This window comes from Egretta garzetta, unplaced genomic scaffold (genome assembly GCF_000687185.1).
Source record: "Egretta garzetta isolate BGI_Z169 unplaced genomic scaffold, ASM68718v1 scaffold161, whole genome shotgun sequence".
Taxonomy (NCBI): Eukaryota; Metazoa; Chordata; class Aves; order Pelecaniformes; family Ardeidae; genus Egretta; species Egretta garzetta.
In genome coordinates, this window is record NW_009258754.1 from 2,162,077 (window position 1) to 2,184,144 (window position 22,068).

A 22,068-nucleotide genomic window follows, 5' to 3' on the forward strand; every position below is an offset into this window, starting at 1 on the left:
GAACCCTAAATTCAGATAAATCACTGCAAGGACTCAGTGGCTGACAAGTATGTCTTGCCTGAATGTGCCTGGTTGCCTGCATGTGTCTACTCATTCATGTGGCTGACAAGGTATCATCTTAGCAGCACAAGAAAAGACAGCCTTTAAACTGTGACCCAGATGTGGACTTTCCATAGAGGCATTTAATTTCATGAACTTCTTTTTAAGGTGAAGAGAGCATGGCTGCCAGAAGAAAAACGAGGAAAAAAATGTGGCTTACATCATTGGGGGAATATATATCCCATATTCCCTGAGGTTTGCTGTAAGATCTTAGTTCTTTGCTGTGAGTTGGATGAATCCTACAAGGAAAGTTTTCATCAGGACAGACTTTTTTGTTAAAGCCATTTTCCTCTACCTTTTCTACTGTTTGGCATTTTTTTCTCTAAAAGTAGTTTAATGACTGATTCAGTTCTGTCAAAGCAGCAAAAGGAAATCAGGCTCCTGAGGGAGAGTGTAACAAGAACTTAGATGAGGCAGATTTTTATCCAAATGTTGCCTTATCTTCCCTTTTCTGTGTAACACGTGCTTTTTTCTTTTCTCTCTCACCACCTTTCTCTCTCTCTCAGCTTGGCCATACTGCTGGGGTGACTTAAGCATGGGAAGAGACATTACTTTCACATCCAGTAACCACTTGGCCACAAGCTACCCCACCATGCATTTTCAGTCATGATTCTGAGCCAAGGAGGTGAGTTACACCTCTGTTAAAGCATTCAGCTGTCGAATTCTTTTAACCAGGATTGGGAGAAGTGCAACTCCCAAGTGCGTGCCTGGAAATACCAATAGCAATGTTTCCCAGTCTTTCTGTAGCTGAGCAATTTTTGAGAAAACTCTCATGTTTCCTGCCTCACAGGTAAGGTGATAGGTAGGCACCCACACGCAAGGTATTTGGATGCTTGTTAAGCTGAACAGAGGTTATTTTTCCCTCAGAACAAAGAACCAGCTAGGAATATGAATCTATGTATTCATTACTTATGTCACCCAGTGAGTGAGCTGACTAGATTAAATACAGAGAAAATATTAATCACGCTTTCCTTATTAGTATGAGGTAATGTTTGCCTTTCTTCACATATAGTCCTTCAGAGTGAGAGGGTGGGAGGAGATGACTGTATGGTGGTGTGGGATCATCAGCGAGCTGGAACGATACTGGGTTGAGGGAGTGGTTGTGGGATAGTCACTGGGAATGTGCGATTGTAAATATTTAGGTTAGGACATTATTGCAGTGTCTGCAAAATTCTGAGTATGGGATCTGTGTGGAGATGACCTTGAATTTAACTAAAATTGCATCATTGGTTGAAAAAGACATAGTAAGATGAGCAGGGAAGATACAGATGTCAACAGGCCCTCTTGCCTGAAGCACAAATTGCTGAAGGCTTCCAAGACCAGAAAGATGCTGAAGATGTAGGGGCTGAAGAGTGCAGTGGATTCAAGGATGATACCAGGGTGTGATCCTATGGTGTGGTAATAAGGGGAAGTACCAGCATGATATTAGTGCTGATGGTGCTGGGATGATACTGGGTGGTAGACTAGTGCGGAAGGAAAGCTGGCAGTTCCCAGGTAGATGGGATTACAGGGATCTGAAACCTGGTGTAATCCAGCATGGCTGCTGTTGTTCTCTCTCTCACAGAATAGCAGTGATGATGAAATTATCTCTGGGTCAGACCAAATGAGTGAAAGGAGCACAGCCCCAGCATTCATGCTGAAGTTGTCACAGCTGTTCAGGGGAGACAGGAAGAAAACTGGACCAAGTCTGTTGCTCCTCTCTGTAAAGGCGGCTCAGAAGCCAGGACAGAATGGAGATGACCAGTCTGGAGCCACAACTTATCTGAAAAGTGTTATCACATTTATGCTAGTGCCCCAGTATTCACAGTAACGTGTCCTGGAAAGTGTATAGCCTTAGGTCTTTATCCTGCAGTGCCTTGGGTATGTGCTTAATACTTAACTAGTAAGTCTTAGTAGGTTAGTAGGCAGATTAGTAGGTTATTTAGTAGATTAGTAGGTAGACATTACCTATTAGTAGATAATTATGCTATTTAATAATAATGCGTAATCGTGGTTATTTATTAAAAACCAGACAGATATTTTCTAATTGCTTGATGTAACAGAAACTCTGTTATGCGTATGTCTTAAAAAGATGGCAAACTCAAATACTGGAAGTCACAAATAAATGCTCATGAGCTAGCAGAGGATCAGAACAAGGTTTGCAAAAAATTATACAGAGCCTATTTTCAAACAGTATATGGACCACCGAAAGCTGGAGTTCATTCAGACACTATTTCTTAACACAAAGAACACTGGCATTCAGTGACTAAATTATTCATGAAAAATTATCCACCTAGTCCTGGTGGGATGGATGTGGTTGTTGCTTTGCCATTTCAACTCTTTGTGCTCTCCCTTCTGCTGGTGAATTTCCATGTGCACTGTGGCATGGTTTGAGATTTTAATCACCTTCATGCAGCAGCTAGTGATCTGATTTTCCACTGATGGAGGTAAAAAGGTGAGGGGGGAAAGGAATTTTAGAAGCAAGAAGGCTATCATCTGGACTAGCAAAGTCAAACTCATGACTGTCGGTGCCCTTTTGTTCTGTACAACTGCGCTGTACTCCTACAGCAACTACGAACCCTTCCAAATGTTTCTGTGGTTATTCAAGCTGAAAGGTTCATAGCCAAGCAGAAAAAATCCCTGAGCTAAAGAAGGTAAAATATGATCTTTAGATGTACGAAGGCCAAACTAGGGCCTTCTTTACTGAGACCTGTTCATGAGGAATGCCAATCCCATTTTGTAGCTGTATGGATTGCTTATGAACTCAGTGTCTAATATTTTGTTTCACTTTGTTTTTTGGGTGGGTTTTTTTTGGTAAAACACTTGCTCCACTTTCCTTATTTTAAATGTAGAAGAAAGGCTTTCCTAGGGTCTTTACTTTTCTTCTATATGGCATTTAAAAGAATGTCCTTCTTTCTTTTTTTTTTTTTTTTTCTGGCTTTTGGTTGGATTGTTTACCACCCTGCAATGTGCACAGTTGTCATTACATTTTGTCATTACATTTTCTCTATGCTCTTATCACTATATTCTATAGACAACAATTGTCAGAAAAATGAATAAGATAGATGAAATTGATTTGAAAAATAGCAGAGAAGATAGAGTATTTATGAAATGAAGGGAGTATATCAGGTAGATCTTGCAATACAAAAACTTGCATAAGAATCACTTTCCAAACATTCAGACCCATGTCCTCTGTTGGATGGGGGTCATTGAAGCAATTTTAGCTGTTACATTTCACACTAGGGTATTAGAATGGAACTGAATTCCCCTTTTACGCCTGAATTGTGAAACAATATAGTTATATTCTACAAGCCATAATTGTATGCAACATTTGTGTTACTAAAATTTTTCATTTGTCAATAACTTTTGATGTATTTTAATTAGTTTTTATCTTCTATATTTACTAACAGTTGTTACAAACCCAGCCATTCAAATAATTTTGCAGTTTATTTGAGACCAGTGAGGACTAGCAAATTAATTTAATCTTTTATTCTTGTCCTATGATGTTACTATGACATCATCATTTAATGATGAGTCTCCCAAATATGAGTCTTGTTCTTTATCCGTATTAATGATCAAGATCAACTACAGTGCTACATTATGTACATTGTGTTTAGGATATTAATAGCACTCCTGCTTTTAATACACAAATAATTCTTAATGTTAAACTCTGAAATCCTGGCTAGAGAAGAACAACAAGTCAGACATCCAGATTCTGATGTCTGATTCAAAGTTTTTGGAAGACCGTAGAAAAGCTTTCAGGGACTTCAGATAGTTCAGTACTCAGTCTCAGAGTCCTGTCAGAGAAGAGTGGTAGTTTGTGTGTGCTACTAATGGAAAAGGTTAGACATAGAGAAAATCATTAAACTTTCCTTCTCTTCTTTTTTTAAGAATTTAAAATAATTTTAAACTTCCATCATTTCTGCAATTTATTTAGTGGATTAGTAGGTAGTCTGATACTACCTTTCAATTGAAAAAATGTAAGTTAATAATTGTTAAAGCCACAACATCACATTGTCATTTGACTTGGAGCTCAAGTTAGGACTAGAAGAGTTGTTTCGCTGGAGTGAAAGACAAATAGCAAAGCAGGAAATTAATTATGGAAAGACCTAAGAAAGAATAGCAAAATGCAATTTTGCTCTACGTAACTTGCTATTTGCAAGTTACTTGTGCCTCTTGGATTTCTGCTGCGTAATGAACTGAACTTATGGGGAAAAACATAGTTTTTATAAAATACCTGCAGAAAAATATAGCTGGATTACTCTGTCAACTTAAGGGACAAGTTGAATATATCTTTATACTACAGGCTAAATAAGATCTCAGAAAAATATTTCCCCTACCTTTGGACAGCCTAAGTGAAATATCATCTTTTTGATGGAAGGCATACACCTAAGTCTAACCTATTTAAATAGATTCTTGGTATAGATAAGGCAAGGCCGTATGTGGCCCTTTTTTTAGTTTTTGTAGGAAACAGGCTTGATTCCAATGGAAACTGTAAAACAAAATCAATCAAGAATTTAGTGTTTCATCAAGTATATATGACCTAATTAAACAAAGTGTCTTGGTAGCCAAGAATGCATATGAAGTAACTAATGTGGTCAATCCTGGATATAGAAGCCACCTCATTGTTCACAACCACCCTGACATTTAGCCTTACCACAGACATTCCTCTATCTGCTCTGCTATGTGACCCTGCTATTTCTGGAGTCAACAAGATCATTGCTAGAAATACATTTTCTCTGTGTGTTAAGTCAATGCAAATCATACCAAGGAAGCCCCTATATATTATTAAAGTTTTTTACAATATGTTAATGGTTAATATTTTTTAATTCATTGTAATCAGGTAATCTTTCTAAGTTCTGTATGTTGCTCTTGTGGAACATGAAGCATAAACATCTACTTTCTGATGAAGAAAGTATCCTGGCACAAAGAAAGCTGCTTCAAGGCTGGATGATTTGCTCGACAGAGGGGACTGATACTAACAGTGAGTGTCAACTGCTGAAATGAAGGTGCTAGTAACCTTTTAGCGTATTTCAGACCTGGCTACTATCTGAATAATTCATTCAAAGAGTCACCTTGTGGGGAAAAAAAAATCTAACTTGCATCTCTGACATAAAATGACACAAAAGGACAAATTAAAATATTCAAAATATCTTCATAACTTAGTGCAATCTGCAGAAATACGGATGTTACGTGGTCTTGTGGGGCCTTGACTGCAGTATAATTGAAATCGGATTATTCTGCAATAGGACACTACAACCTATTTGATAGTATTAATTAAATGAAAACCTCTGGTGCAAGGGGTAATTCTGAGTTCTTTCAATACATTTGAGGAGCTCAGTAATCACCACTTCAAGACAGTCTGGAGAGTCAAATTGTGATGGTGGAACACAGATAGACTTTTAATACATTTCTGTCTTCAGTGGGCCCCGACATTCACTCTGAAGTCCAGACTAGCTTGCCCACAGCTCCAGAGTTCATCACTTGTCCATCCTGTTTGGAATGCAGAAACACAGAGCTCAGAAATCAAGCCCTGAGTGCTGGCTTTTGTGGAGCCTGTGGGCATTCATGTGGAGATTCTGCTCACTGGGAACACTGGTGGAACCATCCAGACCCTCAAAGAACATTCTGAAACTAGAGTGGCATGACAGAGTTCAGTAGTGGCTCTAATTTTTACAAGGAGATTATATCTGTGAAAACAGAGAATGGACATTAACAAGTTGTGATTATGAATCTTTCCAGCATGGCAGAGTGCACATGGGCTCAGAAAATATTAACGACCATGACATAATGACCTGGAGAACAGAAAGCATATGAGCGAGTTTGGTTCAGTTTAACAGAGTGAGATCTCAAAGGAGACAGTGGATAAGTCTGTCTTGATGCTTTAGTTTGGAATAGGAATGTTATTTAAAGAGAAGCTTCCACTTACCACTCTGTGGTTTACTCTTTGGGAGTACACAGACTGGCTTACTTTCAGGTTAAACAAAACCAGGAGATGTGGTTCAGGAATGCACCAATGCACTCCAGTTACTAATTGGTATTCAGTCCACAGGACTAGACTATAATTAGTGCAAAGTCAAAACACCAAAATACTTAAATGTGGGTGTTGGGCCTTTAGCACCGTTATCATGTGCATAGCACTGGCAAGAAAAGGCTTTGAAACTGTTAGAGCCATGTGGAGTTGGCTGCTAGCCCTTAAATATTCTCGCTGGTTTTGCCAAGAGTGCTGGGCTCAGGACTCTTTATGAATTTTATATTAAACTGGTCACTACAACTCTCACCTACAATATGCTAAAAAACTGAAATATATTTGACTTTCAAAAGCAAAAGAATGTTAAGCCAAACCAGAAAAAATACATTATCTAATTGACTTAAATAAGTGAGCTGGAACTAAGACCATTAGGGACGGCTTAGCTCCAGCAGTGGAGACTAAAGATCCTAACAAGTACAGGTTTGTGACTGTGGTACAGGGCTCTTTTTTTTCTGTTGTTGCCTTTTAGAGTAGCATGTTTCCAGATCTTTTTTACACAGTTATCTGATTTTTCAACAACTCTGTTGTTCTGATTTTCCATTTGGGCTTCACAACTACTTTTTAATTAATCAGACTAATTAGAAAAATTAATGAACCCGAATTGTGATAACATTTAACCAAGCTCTGTGAGTACAGTGCTCCCCAGACCTAAATGGTTGTCTCGTACAAAGATCACCGTCCACTGAATATCATTTAATTATGGACTATAGACAGTGGAAGCTTGTTAGCTTCGCTAACCAAGCACACCAAGCACATATCAAAATCTCTTTTTAATAAACAAACCAAAAAAGCCACCTGACTGTAGACATTCTATAACTATCACATAGACTGAAGCATAAAGCTTTAAAATATATTTAGAGATGGGTGCAATTTAAATGTTCCATCACACATGATATCACACACAATACATCCAATTACTGCTTCTTTCAAAAAGTTAAACAAATACCTGTTCAAGTTTTAGAAATATTGGGTAACATCTGATTTACAGAACCTTGAATTCAAATCAAAACATATACATGTGGTATACACACAATAGTTAAAATGCTTATATGCACAGGTATACTAATAGATGTGGGGAGTAAGAAAAAGGGAAACTGATAAATTCTGAGAGCACAGAACCAGATTACTCTCTGGCAGGTTAAATGTACCTCCTCCGTTGGAAAAAAGATATCTGCAATTTTGTAAATTTTCAACACATTTAAATGCCTTCAGAATAAACATTTCATTAAAATCTTCTAACATCTATCTGGGATAGTTAGAAGCATTTTAAATAATTTACAGATCACAGAAAATAATTCAGTGCAGGCAGAAGCAAATCACAGGACAAGGCTCACTCCTGAGCTCCGATTCCCACACTCCTGCGCAATAGCTTCATCTGAAGGCCACAGATTCCCTAACTTGGAGCAGCCTAATTTGCACATTGCCACTGTGACACATTGTGTTATTCCTCGGAACACCAGGGTGCATTGTTCGTGTCACATTACATTTGTGATACAATTAAAATCTCTGGCTGAGTCTGACACAGTTTTATATGATTGTCACACAGTAGATTGTGTATTGAAGGATCTTAAAAAGTGGAAGAAAAAAAAAAATCCCAAAGCTGGCCTGGGAGTGGAATAGGTGTTAAAGATTAAATTTGTAACTATTACATGTACATGTATACTGTAGGTATGTCTACGTATATAAAATAAATAAGCATGCATATGCATATGATTTGTTACAAAGGGGTTTTTTTAAGCCTTCACCATTTACCACTCATGCTTATCCTCACAGTACACTTGCCTTAGAGCTCCTTAAAGGCATAAATTAACAAACCTTCACAGCCAAGCGTAATCTGACAGAATAAAGAAAGCGAGTATCATTACATATCAGGCATAACTATCGATCCTATGGTAAAGTGATCTGTGGAAATACATTCCCAACAAAATTATGGGAGTCTGCTGTTCAGAGCATTTAAAGCGATACTGGCCACAACAGGTTGTTTTCTCAGTGTCAAACTTTAAGCCTCTAATTTATTATTTAATTAGGAAGAAAGCTCTCTATGCAGTTAACATCCTCCAAGGAATGAATCAAAGCACCTATGCAAAAGCCTATTTCTAAACAATGGTTACACAGGGAATCAAAGTTCTATATTTAGGCACTTCGGTTAAATGCCTTAAAGACAATGGCATGGACATCCCCAATACCAGAAAGTGAACAATTAAGAAAATCTCTTCTCATTTAGAATGACTTTTTAAGTCACCTTTTGAGGTGCAAAAAAATTTTACCAAACTTTAATGTGGAAACTAGTGATGGTAAAAAATTTCTCTGAGGCAGTATGGTTCCAAGTTCAAGCAAAATATGGATTTAAGGAATAATACCTAGTTAATAATAACTAGTATCTAATTAATAATTATGGCAATGGCAGGGATAGCTTTGATCCAGTCAGCCAGCTAGTACCTTTGACAAAAACCAGAAACTACCTCAGTGCTTTACAGAACGTATGATTTAGATGGAGAAGTTGTTATCTGGCATATAACAAACTTCTGAAATTTAATCTGAGCTCAACTGAAGCTGTTCAGAATTTGCCATTGATGTTAACAGGAGTGAAATTTTCTTTCTAATGCATATGTGATAAAGAAATCTCTTTGTTTTTTCTCTGTGTGCAAAGTAAACTAAAGCAGAGATGTTGCCAGTTTTTACTTTGCAGACCTATTTCATGCCATTTGTATCATACTATAGTCAGTTGAAAGATTATACACATTTTCACAGGGGACAAAAGAAAAAGGACAGAAGTTACTAAGATTGTTATTTTTGGCATTACTATGACTATTTAGAACATTTTTGTTGCTGCTTCTGTAATACAGGGATCAGTACATGAAGATACTCTGCTAGTATTGGGTCTTAAAATAGCATCAGTAGTTAATTTTTGATAGTGAGAAAGTTAAGGTTTAAGAATGCTGACTGATGAATATGCTTAATTGATAAGGAGCACTTGATTAAAACATTTTGAAGTCCAACATGAAACATTTAGTTTATGCATTTCAAACCTAAGAGTAAAACTTTTCAAGGTAAATATAATCAAAGATTTTGGATATGAAGTTGAGGATTTGGACAGCAAAAATTATGTGAATATATTTTGGCTGAAATTCATACCACAGTCACACCCTCCTACATGCTTTGTGGGAAATGATTTTTTAATGTGTTTTACAGTGTTTGTATTGTTAGGACTGATCAAACAGAGGTCCATCCTAGAAGTTGGTTTGACTTACAGTCAACCAAAAGAAGTTGGTTGAACGAAGAATAGTGATGTGTATGTATCCATGTGTTGCTTGTGTTCTGTATACCTTTAAATTCTTGCAGTCACACCCACTGCCTGCTTGTCAAGAGTCATCTTTGCTTCCCCTAACCATCAGTATGATGTAGAGATCCCTGAGTCAGTGCTACGCCAAGCCAGTTTCATGCACACAGCACGGTCCCATACAGATGGGTCAGTTGGAAGCAATAAATCTGTACTCAAGAAAAACCATTGGAAGGAGTTCAAATATTGGAAGCAATAGATCTTCTTGCACTCAACCTGTACTTGAGTAAGAACTACAGACAGAGCTTAGTAGATTGGAGAGAGTGGTCAGAGAAAGGCAGTCTGTTTCAGGAAAAAATATGTATAAATGAAGCATGTATGTATGAGTGCCTCTACATTATATTCCCCAGCACTGCCCATTCCAGATAAGACTACGTAAAGCCCACCTGGATCTGCACACTTGATATTCATCCATTAAAATCAATGCTCAAATTTAGCTCCATGGGGAAATCATGGATGATACAGGAATCTCATGAGAAACACTGAGTTCAGTGAAGTTTAGCAGCTGTAGCAGGTTTTATGATGCTTCCATTTTTAGATATAATAATTGCCAAGCAATCCCAAGCCATTAAATTAAGCTGTATATCAGATATTAAGCAATATGGAAAATAAGGTAAATACTCAGCCCACAGCTTGGCAGTATTGCAGTTGTTAGAGGTAACAAGTTGTAGGATCAGCTATTTGGCCTCTCCCTTTTTTTTTTTAAAGTAGCAAATTATGCTGTCATATTAGACACGATGAATCAGCTGATCATAGCTGATCAAATGCTAAACAAAACAAAATTAATCATGCTTTCTATTACAATAGTGTATTTCCAACACAGACCTTTGTTTTTAAAAGGATCCCAATCAATGTTATTCTTTCTGAAATTAGTTTCAAACAGCAAACGCTCTTACTATGCTTTTTTACTGAATAAGTATATTTAGTTTGCAGGAACCAGAATTAAATGCCTAGTTTTTAGAATGTAATAGAGCTTGTGCGGCCAAAGACTTTTAACAACCTGTGTTATTTTAATATGTATGCAAATCCATAAATCTACTGTGCTTGCTATCCTTATAAAAGAATACATACTTTACAGGTATTTCCCAATTAGTACAGATACAGGTCAAACATGCAAACCTGCAAGACAGATGTAGGAAAAATCAGGATTACACATACTGTAAGTCTTATCCAAGTTAATGGCTTTGTCAGAGGGAGAGTGAGTTGAAGACTGGGTTAGACATAAACCAGATCAACTCTATTAATCTAATTTAAAGGTTTTCAGAGGAAATAGAAAAACACTGATGGATTTGTTAGTAGGATACCAAATCTAAATCCCTTCCAATCCACCCCTGTTATCTTAGGCTCAGTCTTTAAAAATTATACAGCTGACTTTGGGTGGTTTTGATCGTTTGTCTTATCTTCAAAGTAGCTACGTTTTTACAAAATTCCTAAAGTCTGCTTCCATAAATAGACAAACCGGTGATGTTCCCTAGAGGGAATATCTACTGACCTATTGTTAAAACTCTCCATGTTTTAATAAAACTATATGAACTGGCATTTCTCCAACAGCTGAAAATTCATAGGCTTGATAAGGAAAGGAGGCAAACAACTTTGCAAAGCTGTGTAGTGTAAAAAAGAAAAGTGTTTTCCCTCCTCTTATTCCACAAAACTACCTTACAGAAAGAATTTCAGTTTCCTTACCCCCTAGATAAGAATAATGATGGTGTAAATATATTCTAAAAGTGAGATTTTTGGTAGCATGGATTTACTGAAGGGCAAATTACTGTTAAAATAGTTGATTTCTTTCCAGATCTGTGGTTTTATGTGGAGGTAGTGAAGGCAATCAGCCCGTGCTGTTTGCAGTTTTCAATGATGATTTATTGGGGTTTCCCTCAGGTTAACACTCTCTTTTCGCCTTTCTTTGTTTCCGGGATACGTAGGTGACTATTTTGGGGCCACTCTAAAGGAAGCGATTAGACTCACTTTCATGAAGGCTGAAGCAGTGATGTGCATGAGATTTCAAGACATGACAGTGCAGGAGGTTGGGAGAACCTGTCTAGTGCTTAAGATCATACTCAGAAGCCCAAAGTCAATAACAGCCTTGCTCTGCCCCTGCCATACCAAAGTCAATATTCAGGTCTTCCCTGAAACGTCTTCTCCAGCCAAACCACTTAGCCCATAGATAGTTTGGCTTACCTCTTGCCAGCTTGTTCACATATTAAGGACTCATTAAACTGTAAATTATATAAGCAATGTTTTCTGGTTCCCTACTTTGAGGAACAGTTTTCTGAAGCAAAATTAATACCTCCATTTGCAAGGGATGAGGTCAACTGATATGGTACAAAGGACTGTGCTTTCAAGAGCACTTTAGTTCCATTAAGTGAGATACGGTAATAGACTAGGAAAAGCTTATGAATGATTTTCCAGTTGCATTCTTCTCACTGTCACATTTTCTCTGTCAAACCTGTGATTCTCAGAAGAGGTCTTTACTGACAAGAATCAAGTCCCACTGCAAATGACAACTGCATTTTCTCGATTTCATTAGTGTCTCCAGCCAGCCAGCGAAACTGGCCACTTTGTAGTTTGTCATCGTCTTGGAAACTAATTTAATACTGCCCTATGAAATGACCCCTTACTAGAATGTACTGTATAACTGGCATGGCACATGGATTTTCCATCCCAGATATGGCAGAGATCATATAATCATAGCGAAAATAGCAAGAGTACTGTCGTGTCAGTCATGGGGGAGGTTATTTTAACTCACACCAAAAATGCTTTGTGTCTTCAATAGAGAAGAGCATTTTCTTTCTCCTTGGACATAAGAAAGTCATTGGTTTAAAAAGAAATCAGTTATACACACCCACTGTTCATCAGTTGTCACCTCATCACAGGGCGAAAATTAGTTTTAGCAGTTCACACAGACTGGGTGGAGGGCAGATTGCAAGGATTTGAAAAAGCCAAAGGAAAGTAACACAGATGGCATTATGAGAAGATATATAGGGCCACAATTACACTCTACTTTTTGGCTTGTGTTACGTGGGAAAGATTCTACTGCCGTTTGAGAGAAGCATGTTTGTAATTGTTGTAAATGGCAAGCTGGGAAGGGAAACAGATGCTTGATTCATCCTTACATTTCCAGAGAAATCTGTTCTTCCTGAAACTAGTTTGAAATTTTGTAAAATTTCATTTTATTTTCCTGAGTACAGTGTTGAAATGCTACACTCATCTAAAAAGTTATGCAATTATATCACTGATACCAGTGAGATACCAGAAGATAGCAGTGGGGTAGAACTGGAACTATGGAGACTGAAAAAATGATAACTAAACAGTGGCCTGAATATTTAAAAAATTCTTTGGTGTGTATGTGAAAACAAAGGGGTCATCCAATGTCAAATGATAAACTTTAGGACTGTAGCACTTCTTCAGCATCCGAGGAAGAGTAATGGATGGAAAATAAAGTTGTCAGTTTAGACCCAAACCAACCAGTACTGGTTTTGTACTCTATAAAGGACAAGAGATCAAGTTGTTCCAATCAAAGGGAGATGTGCTGCGCCTTTTCCATTCACTGCTACCTCATGGATACTCCAACAGGTGTTACCTTGTTGTAAAAATATGTATTTTACTAAACTGTCACCGAAATCGGGAGGAATAAACCTTGTAACACCAATGTAGTGTTAAAAGGCAGGCATTCTTTATTCACGGTGCCAGATGCATGGAGGATCACTCCACCTAACGTGCATACCTGGCACCTGTTCCAATCAGGTTATATCGATAAAATACATGTATATTCATTACATTCATACATAATCAATAACATCTTCTCTAATGATTGGTGCAAATTCTCTCGCTTCCTATGTAAATTACTGCGCAGACTCAGTTGTGTACTTCCATTGTTCTCTTTTGAGTAGGTGGTATCATTTGGGTAGGTGGTCAATGAGTCGATGGTCGTGATCTCCCCCTGCCGGAATTACCTCCTACCTACTGGGCTCTCTATCTTGGTAGTCCTAGCCAACTTTCTTGGTCCGTTGCATGGAATTACCCTTCATCTTCTTCCCCTGACAGGTGCACATTGTCTATAGTTTTAGCTACATTAATAATTACCTTAAAACTACAGACCATATACTGTTCTCATTGTCCCAAACTTAGTGTTCAGTTGGGTAGGGCTGTACAGAAGAGAACATAGCAGCATTCGTGGTTGCATTTTGTAGTTAACTGATTCGGTCCCATCACTCCAATGCTGAAAACTAAGATACACAACAATTTCATCATCATTTTAGTTACAAAATAAGCATTCCACATGGGATGTGTTATACTTTTTGAAATGTCAAAATGGTGAAGATACAGGTCTCAGTAAAATGCCAGTCTAATAATAATTTATGTGAAAGCTTTGCTGATATACATGTGTGCATAAGTATATATTTACCGTTAAAAGAGGGAAAGCTGGTAAACAGGATCAAAATTCAAAATATTCTATTTTTAAGAAGCAGAAACGTAAAGCCTGAAAAGGGGTGAGGTAAATAATAATAACAATAATTTCCCCTCCACCTGCAAAATGAGAACTTAATGATGGTGAAATAAATGCTAATTGATGAAGCCAAGATTATAAGTATTTTGATAGATTAATAATAGAAACTCAAAACCACTTTAGAGTGTTTACCATTAATACAGATAGCAGCAAGGCAATAATAGGAACTACTTAGCAATTCTTTCCTATAAACATTTAAAAGAGTATTGATCAGCTGTCCAGGTACTATCTGTGATTTTACATTAGCTTGTCTGATACTATGTTTCATTATAGCAAATTATAACCCCAGGGCACTGGGGTATTGGGAATTACTAATACTTAACAGGGAGGAGGAAAAAAGCCCAGTATGTTTTGTGTGAGCTTTGGGAAGTAGAAAATTCCAACTGCAGACTTCAGAGCAATAACATAATTGCAGTTAAAAAAAAAAAAAAAAAAGTCCTGAATATTGTTCAAAATATTCTGTTCCATTCAAATACAATTACAAGGCTAATGGCATTCAAAAGAGTAAGAGTTTCATTCTCATTGAAAGCCAATAGACCTGTGCTCCTAAATCACATAAGTGCTTTTGAATGCTTTCCTCTTGCGATTCCTAATTTCTCAATGATCTGCATGAGGCCCCACAAGAACTTCTTTAAATTTTTGAGCATAGGGTGGGTTAAAACACCAGGACTAAGAAAAAGGTTAACTCCCTTTAGACAAGATGAGAATGCTTTGCTGGCAAGAGTCAAAGAAGTGAGATATTCCACCCACACCTACCTTTTATTATCTGCTGCTGTATCTGCCATGAGGTACGGAATCAGGAAATAGCTACTGAGGGAATCAGCAACAAGTACTGGCACAATCAGAACTGGCAATTCAGGCTTTTTTGTGTTGCTTACAACACTTATTTGGAATTTGGTAAAGCAGACACACTTACTGACTGAACAAGATAAGGGAAACAATTCACACTCACAGTATGCAGGAATCTGAACTGTGTGGAACCTGACAACTATCTAAATGTTTACCTTGATGATCCCACAAGGAGGAGAATTTTACACCGGAAAAAGAGACTATGTTGGAGACAACCGTTTAGAATAACTGAAAAATGTTAGAAATATCTACCCGATGAATTTCTGGAGAGAGTTGCTTTACCACTGAATTAGGTTTCCTGATGCCCCTCTTGCATTTCTAACCACAAGCAGATGTTGGGGAAGACAGACTAGAAAAGGCATACATAAAGAGAGCTGGGAGTGAACCTTGCGAGAGTTTCATAAGGGTTGAGATAATTTGTATAAAAGCAACTGGTTTTGACACACCCATAAAGTACTCAAAATCTTTATATGTGTCAAAGTCTGATAATCTCTACTGTTATTCCAACAAAAGAGCTGTGATGATGCAGTACCACATGCAACAGTGATTTACGTAAGCAAGGGGATCATTGACAGAAAGAGGTTTAGGGGTTATTTTCTTCAGTTTTGATAAAAGCACAAATGGGTTATGAAAAATATTTCAGCTGATGGGAACATATCACAGATGCTTCTTCTGCGTATAATTTACAGAGAATCTTACAAATTGTATGGGGAAATGGCATTTTCTTCTTTTTGCTATTTTTTCCCTATGAAATATCAACTCAGAGATTGATTAAGGTCACATATCCCTACCTACTTGCTGGGAAAAGCCCCTTGGCAATTGGTAGCTATCGCCTTCCAAGTCTGCAAGACTCAAACATTACTACGTGTGGTGTACTTTAAAAAACTTCTTAAAACAAAGCACACGTATTTGATCCTTTAGAAAAATGTTATACTAAAGGTATAAATATAATAATGACTGCTGGATGATACCAAATTTTTCATGCCATTTGCTGTACCTTGTACAGTTTATTTAACCTTTCCTTTTTTTCAGAAAAAACTTTCATTTGGATTTAGCATCGTTTAACTAGCCTTTACTCAAAATTCCATGTTGCACACTTGGTTTGTTTGGGGTTTTTTTAATCCACAGAGAATACAAAGGTGGATGTTATCAGAGTGCATTTCAACAGAACGCATAAGAATGTGTATAAGAATGGTTTGTGATACTACATAGCCCTGGATATATGCTGGCTACTCCTTCAAGACTTGCTTCCTTTAATACTGGGTTGGGAAGCAGAATTATATGCCTCACCTGGTATATAGAATCCAAAATAATTCTACTGGGGACTGAACCTTCTTATGGACACGCAAAAGGCAGAGTCATGTTCACCCTTCAGTTGCTATTTGCTCCTTAAGACCACTGGTAATTTGATAGGCTTAATTATTTATTTATTATTTTTTTAAAGCCCTTAAATTCTTGAGTCAGTTTTGGCACGAGTAAGAATTTAGTGTAGACTAGATGTTTTTGTGACATCTTGATCGTGACTCCCTTGCTGATGGTTAGGTGGTGTGCAAGACTGCTGAGAACCTCAGCATTGTTCTGGAACTGTCAGGAGAGTTTCCCTGTGAGGCAGAACTGATGCTTTAAGTTCTTCATAATGGTTAGGAAAATTTAGGAGGAAAGAAAGTATATCAGCTTTTGTAACCACTTTTACATAATCAGCTGGCACTCAAAAGAGTAAATTACTGTAACTTCAGCTTGTTGTGGGCTGAGTTCTTTACACAGTGCTCATATTTGCAGCAAAAAAACTAGAAGGGAAGAAACATTAATTCCAAGGTTTCATTATAAATACTGAACAAATATGGAAAAGGATAAATAATTGATTTAAGAGGTGAAATGAAAACTTTTTCTTACTTGACAGCTTGAAGATGTTAAAAGAATGGCACCAAGGCCTTGAATTCTTCATGTGCTTGGTGTCTCGCAACAACGAGTAGAAGGTTACTGGGGTTTAGGGTATAGGCAGTCTTGCTAAGGGTGGAAACTAGGTCAGAACTGTCATAATTCTGAGGTCTGGATAAGGGTCAGCTGGCTAATTGCTGCCCAGATTGTGGCTTCATGCAGAATGGATGCGACTAGCCCAGAAAGCCTTCTCTCCAGTCTTTTGCAATACAGGAGGTGCATTCATCTTAACTGACAGTACCTGAGCTGTTCTGTACGTTATCTGTTCTCTAAACATAAAATCTGGACCAAGCTTGATTTAGAACACCTTATTTAAGAAGCGAGTCTTGTCTCTCTTGCCTACAAACTGCTGTCACCTAGAGTTCAGGAACATCTGCTGATCTCCTTAAGGGCCTGACTCAGCAGGCCTTGTGTGACTTAATACATTAAATCTGGAACACAGAAAACACAGAAGTCAGCAGAGGTCCATTCTAAAGTGCTAAGAGAGGAATTACTAGTACCCTTCTGTGGTATAATCGGTTGACAAAGTGGTGGTGTTAGCCTCCTGCAAGCCTCAGAGAGCTTCATTTCTCAAGAGAGCATCCTAGCCACTAGCATAAGGACAACTCAGGGACCTAGTGATTAGTGGCCTTACTTTTGGTAGGATAAAAGGTGTTTGTTTCTGTTAACAAACTTGAAGAACAGTCTTTGCAAGGACCAGGCACTTTGTAGTCTTCACATGAAGGTGGAATTCAGACTGTGATAACATCTAGACTTTACCTTAACCTGCTAATATATGTGAAAATCAGACACAGGTTTATCTTGAGTGACCTGATTCAGATTGCTCTCTGAGGCACAGTTTTGTGGTATTGTATCTATAACATAGTCAAGGCCAGAGTTAGTATCTCTGCAATGTTTTGATGCACCTGTTGAGGCCAGTGTGGGTTCAGAGACTGCCACACTGTGCTCTAATTAGCTTCAATGAGAACCTAATTTGGCGATAATTAGCAAAGCATTGTCTTCTCTACTCTAAAAGCAGTGCACATTCATGGGTAGCTTCCATATGAAGTTCCAAATCTGATCATCTCCCACACACACAGGGGCCTCATGTTGACAGCCTATCAGGAAACGCAGTAAGCTAGCTAATATTTGGTAAATTGTATATTCAACTGATTAGTATGGTTAGGCATGTCTTCAGGATAGTCCATAAGATTGCATTTGTAAAGTCGTGATCTCTAGTCCCTGTGAGCGCCTTAAGGTGAAGGTGTCATTCAAATTTTACTGTAAATATGCCCTTGTCCTAATATGGAAATATGTCCTGAGGCCTAATATGGATATCAAAATCTGTTGGTGCAGAACCAGAATTAAAAACCAAACCAAACCCCAACAAGATGATTCTCAGATTACAAACTTAATTTGCAGAGATGCAGATATGATACAATCCTAAATAATCCATAGGTGTCTTAGGTGACCCTGCTTTGAGCCAGAGGTTGACAGAGATCTCCTGAGAGGTCCTTTCCCACCTGAACTACTCTTGTGAGTCTAAGTAGGTTTACCGTGAGATCCCTGAGAAATGGTAAATATTGACTTGCTAGTTACTCTTTCAGATTTACTTTTTGGAGTAGAGTTGCACTTCAAGGAGATGCTGTCCTGCCCACAAGTATAGTTTCCCTGTGTCCCCACCCCAATGAGCAGATCATTAGGCAATCTAAATAATCATCATCTACTTTCAATAAAATCCTAATCTCTTCAGTACTGTTTTCTGGAAAACAGTTCAGTCACAAACTGAAATGAAAAGAAAATATGGGGGAATACCATTCACTGGTGGCACAGAAAAGCAACATACTGAGCCTAATAACCCTTCCCCCTCCTTCTCCAGAGAGCTGTTAAAAGATCAAGGCATAGAACCATTACAAAATAAACAACCATTACAGATTTTGCAGTAGGTGGGACCATCTGGACCCAGATAATGTCACCCTAAACAATCTGCCATCCAGTTGCAGGGAAGGAGAAACAAGTGTTTTGTGACTCAGAGCTAAAAGGCTGAGATAGCCATGTGGCTTATTGGCTCCCTGATCCCATTATAGAAAATAATTGTTATTTATTATTCCAGATAACACCAGTGGATGTGGCCAAGCATGATCCTCTCTGTTCACACTGTCTGAATTGTGCCATGTATCTGAAAAACGCCAATAGAACAAATAGATGTGTGCTGGTATTCAGATTGCTTTCTCTGCTATATTTCTGCAGATCAATCAGACCACAACCCAGATTTTTCCTTGGCATTCATGTAGACTATTACAATGATCAGCATACAGTGTATTGTGCCTCATGATTTGCTCTAGCCTTAGAGCAACAGTGCATAGATGGACCTGCTTGTGCCCTGTGAAAGGCCTCCTCTGGTTATGGCAGAATTAAACACATTACACTCACTAAGTACGAGATTGAGTTGTAGGGTATGTACAGTGAAGCAAAATAGAATAGTTCTCAGCAGCAATCATGAGTATGATGCAGTCCTATACAACTGGTAGCATGCTCTTATTTTCCATTCTTAAAATATTATTTTAAAGTGCTGAAGTCAGAGGGGTTGCTGTTGAAGGGCATACAGAGTCACTGATGAAAAATTTAAGCAGGAAGCCATAAGAGTATTACCAGGAGTGAGGCTCGCTCACACCCTGGAATTTTAAGAGCAGTTTTGAAAATGTTCTGAGCAATGTAAGGAACTAACACTTCACTTCCTGTGCAAGAACTGTCTTGTTGGAGTCATTAAGTTTTACCACACATAAATTATTACCAGTTATGGTCTAAAGCTGCTTCAAACCCCAGTATCCTGACAGACTTGTGAGAAGGCAGGCAATTCATTTGCAGCAACAATAGAAATACCATAGGATTTATGTGATACCTTGCTGTAGTATTCTTCCAATTGTGTGATTCATAGTCACAACTGGAAATCACTGAAGAATACAGAAAGACAGAAGACAGAGCCAGATATTCATCTGATGTCAAATGATGTCAATGCATTGCGCTTCCTGCTATGGGTAGTGCTATATGCGGATAGGAATGTTTGCATCAGACCCACGGAATCATTGTACTATGTGGACCTGGACTATTTCAGGTTATGGGTCATGTGTTTCTCTGTGGGTATTTTGGAGTGCAAATTAGAGATTACAAGGTTTACTGGTATAAAGTATTTTGAAAGGAATAGAGAAGCATGAATGCCTTTGCAAGATCTTCCTAGTTATTACTTAGATAATATTATTTTGATAAAAAATACTTAGGCCATAACTGTGAAAGCAATTCCAAAGGTATTATTGTAAAAAGATAATACTTTTACTCTGAGAGAAATGTTGATATTAGATGAAGGCATAAGGTAAAAACAGCAGGTGTCAAATGTATTACAAACAAACAAAGACAAAAGAGTAAATGAAAGAATTGAAATAAGGGCTTCATTATATACAGATTACATGGGTGAAAATTTCCTTTTGTTGTACAATCTCAATAAAAAGTCCAGTCTAATGATCTTCCCAGCTAATCACCAAAGCACATTTCACTCCCTGCTTCTAACTTATCTTTTTACGTTTACAGTTTTCCAGTCCAATGACTGTTAAAAATGTATGCAATTATCTACTTGGTTATCTGCTCTAATACATTGGATACAGTCAATCAATTTTGACTGTACTTATGGTTAAGAAAGCTACAAATGCCTTTATGCCTTAGCTGCTAGCCTTCCATTTGTATGCTGGCATACAGAAGGTGCAAATAAAAAAAAGCCAAGTGATATTTTGAAATAGAACAGAGATCACAGCACAGTCACGTACATATCCTGTCTCCATTATACTGCCAACTTCCTCTTTGTGTTCAGGAATCTATATTCTGCTTGATTTTTATTTTAATCTGATAAACATATAATTGGGCAAGCTTTTGTTTTGACTTCAACTTGTTATTTCTACAGTGCCGCCCGCAAGTATAAACTCATCACTATTTTTATTTTAAAGATATGCTAATTTATTTTTAACAAATGAAAGGTAAGGAAAAATACTGTTTTATCTTAGACTAGTTAGAACTTGCGTTATATACCTGTGCAAGAGTGTTCCCTTTGTTTCACTGCATATAACACAAGTGCTACAAGGTGCAGTACCTCTGTTTTGAGTTCCCCATTTGTCAATGGGAAAGAAACTACCTCCAGGTTCCTCTGGCAGATGTACTGAAGGGTTACAGAATCATTCCTGAGGTCTCTTTTCCGCATGAATGCTAATGGATTCAGAAGAAGACTGTTTAAGAACGTACAGGAGTCCAATAGGAGTGCTGTCTGGGGAAGCAGGAGATGGGGTTTATATCCCTATCTGAAATCAAAGAAATGTGGTATTTTACAACTATTTAATAAGTTGCTTATCAGGTTAGGGCCATGGCTATAACTCCAGCATCTTCTTGCTGTGCTATCTTCTTTATGAATGTCTGAAGTGGGCAGTCTGTAATGAAGGATGCTTAGGATTTAACGACTGGACGTTTGAGCCCGGTGGCAAAAACATAAGTACTTGGTTCTTGGTGGTAATTTGGGTGGGAATCAATCTCAGTTGGCAGCTGAGTATCAATTGGACAGACTGAACCCCTAAGGTCTGAAAGTTTTAGGAAATCTTAGATGCCTAAGTATCTTGAAATATCTATATTTTAAGAAAAGCTTGTCACTATCTTATTTGCTTCCTTAAGCACCTAAATGTATTTGAAAATATGGCTCAGCTTACTTTGAAGCTTTTTTCACGTGTTGCCTGCAGCCCTTGCTGGTGAGGGCTAGTCCAGACCATAATGGTTTTTCCTTCTTCTTCTCTTCACAAATATTCCCAGTTATTAATTAACCTTATATTAAAGGATAAATGCCTGGAATTCACACCAATGAAAACAATAACTTTTGTTTGCTTATTTAATCCTAATATTTCTGTTGGGTTTTGTCCAAGTGGATTTGTAGTTTAATCACTTGTTATTTGCTTTCTGCTCCTGTCACTTATTTTTTTGCATTCCAATGCATTTATCAGAAACATCAAAGCATTTTATTTTGAAACTCTGAAGGCAGAATTTTTTCACTTTGAATTTTGAGATTGCATTTTGTATCTAATCTTTCTTGGTGGGAAAAATAACAAGAAAAAAACAGCACTAAAAAATATTAAATAACCCCCACTCAAAATCAAACACCAGGCTGCAGAAAACAATATGTTTTCAGTGGAACACTAACTGTTGGGGTTTTTTTTCTTTCTGCTTTTTCAGTTCAGGCACAAACACAACATATCAATCATTCTCCCAGTTCTAATCTCAGACTGTACACTGCCACACCACTGAATTCAATGACACCTG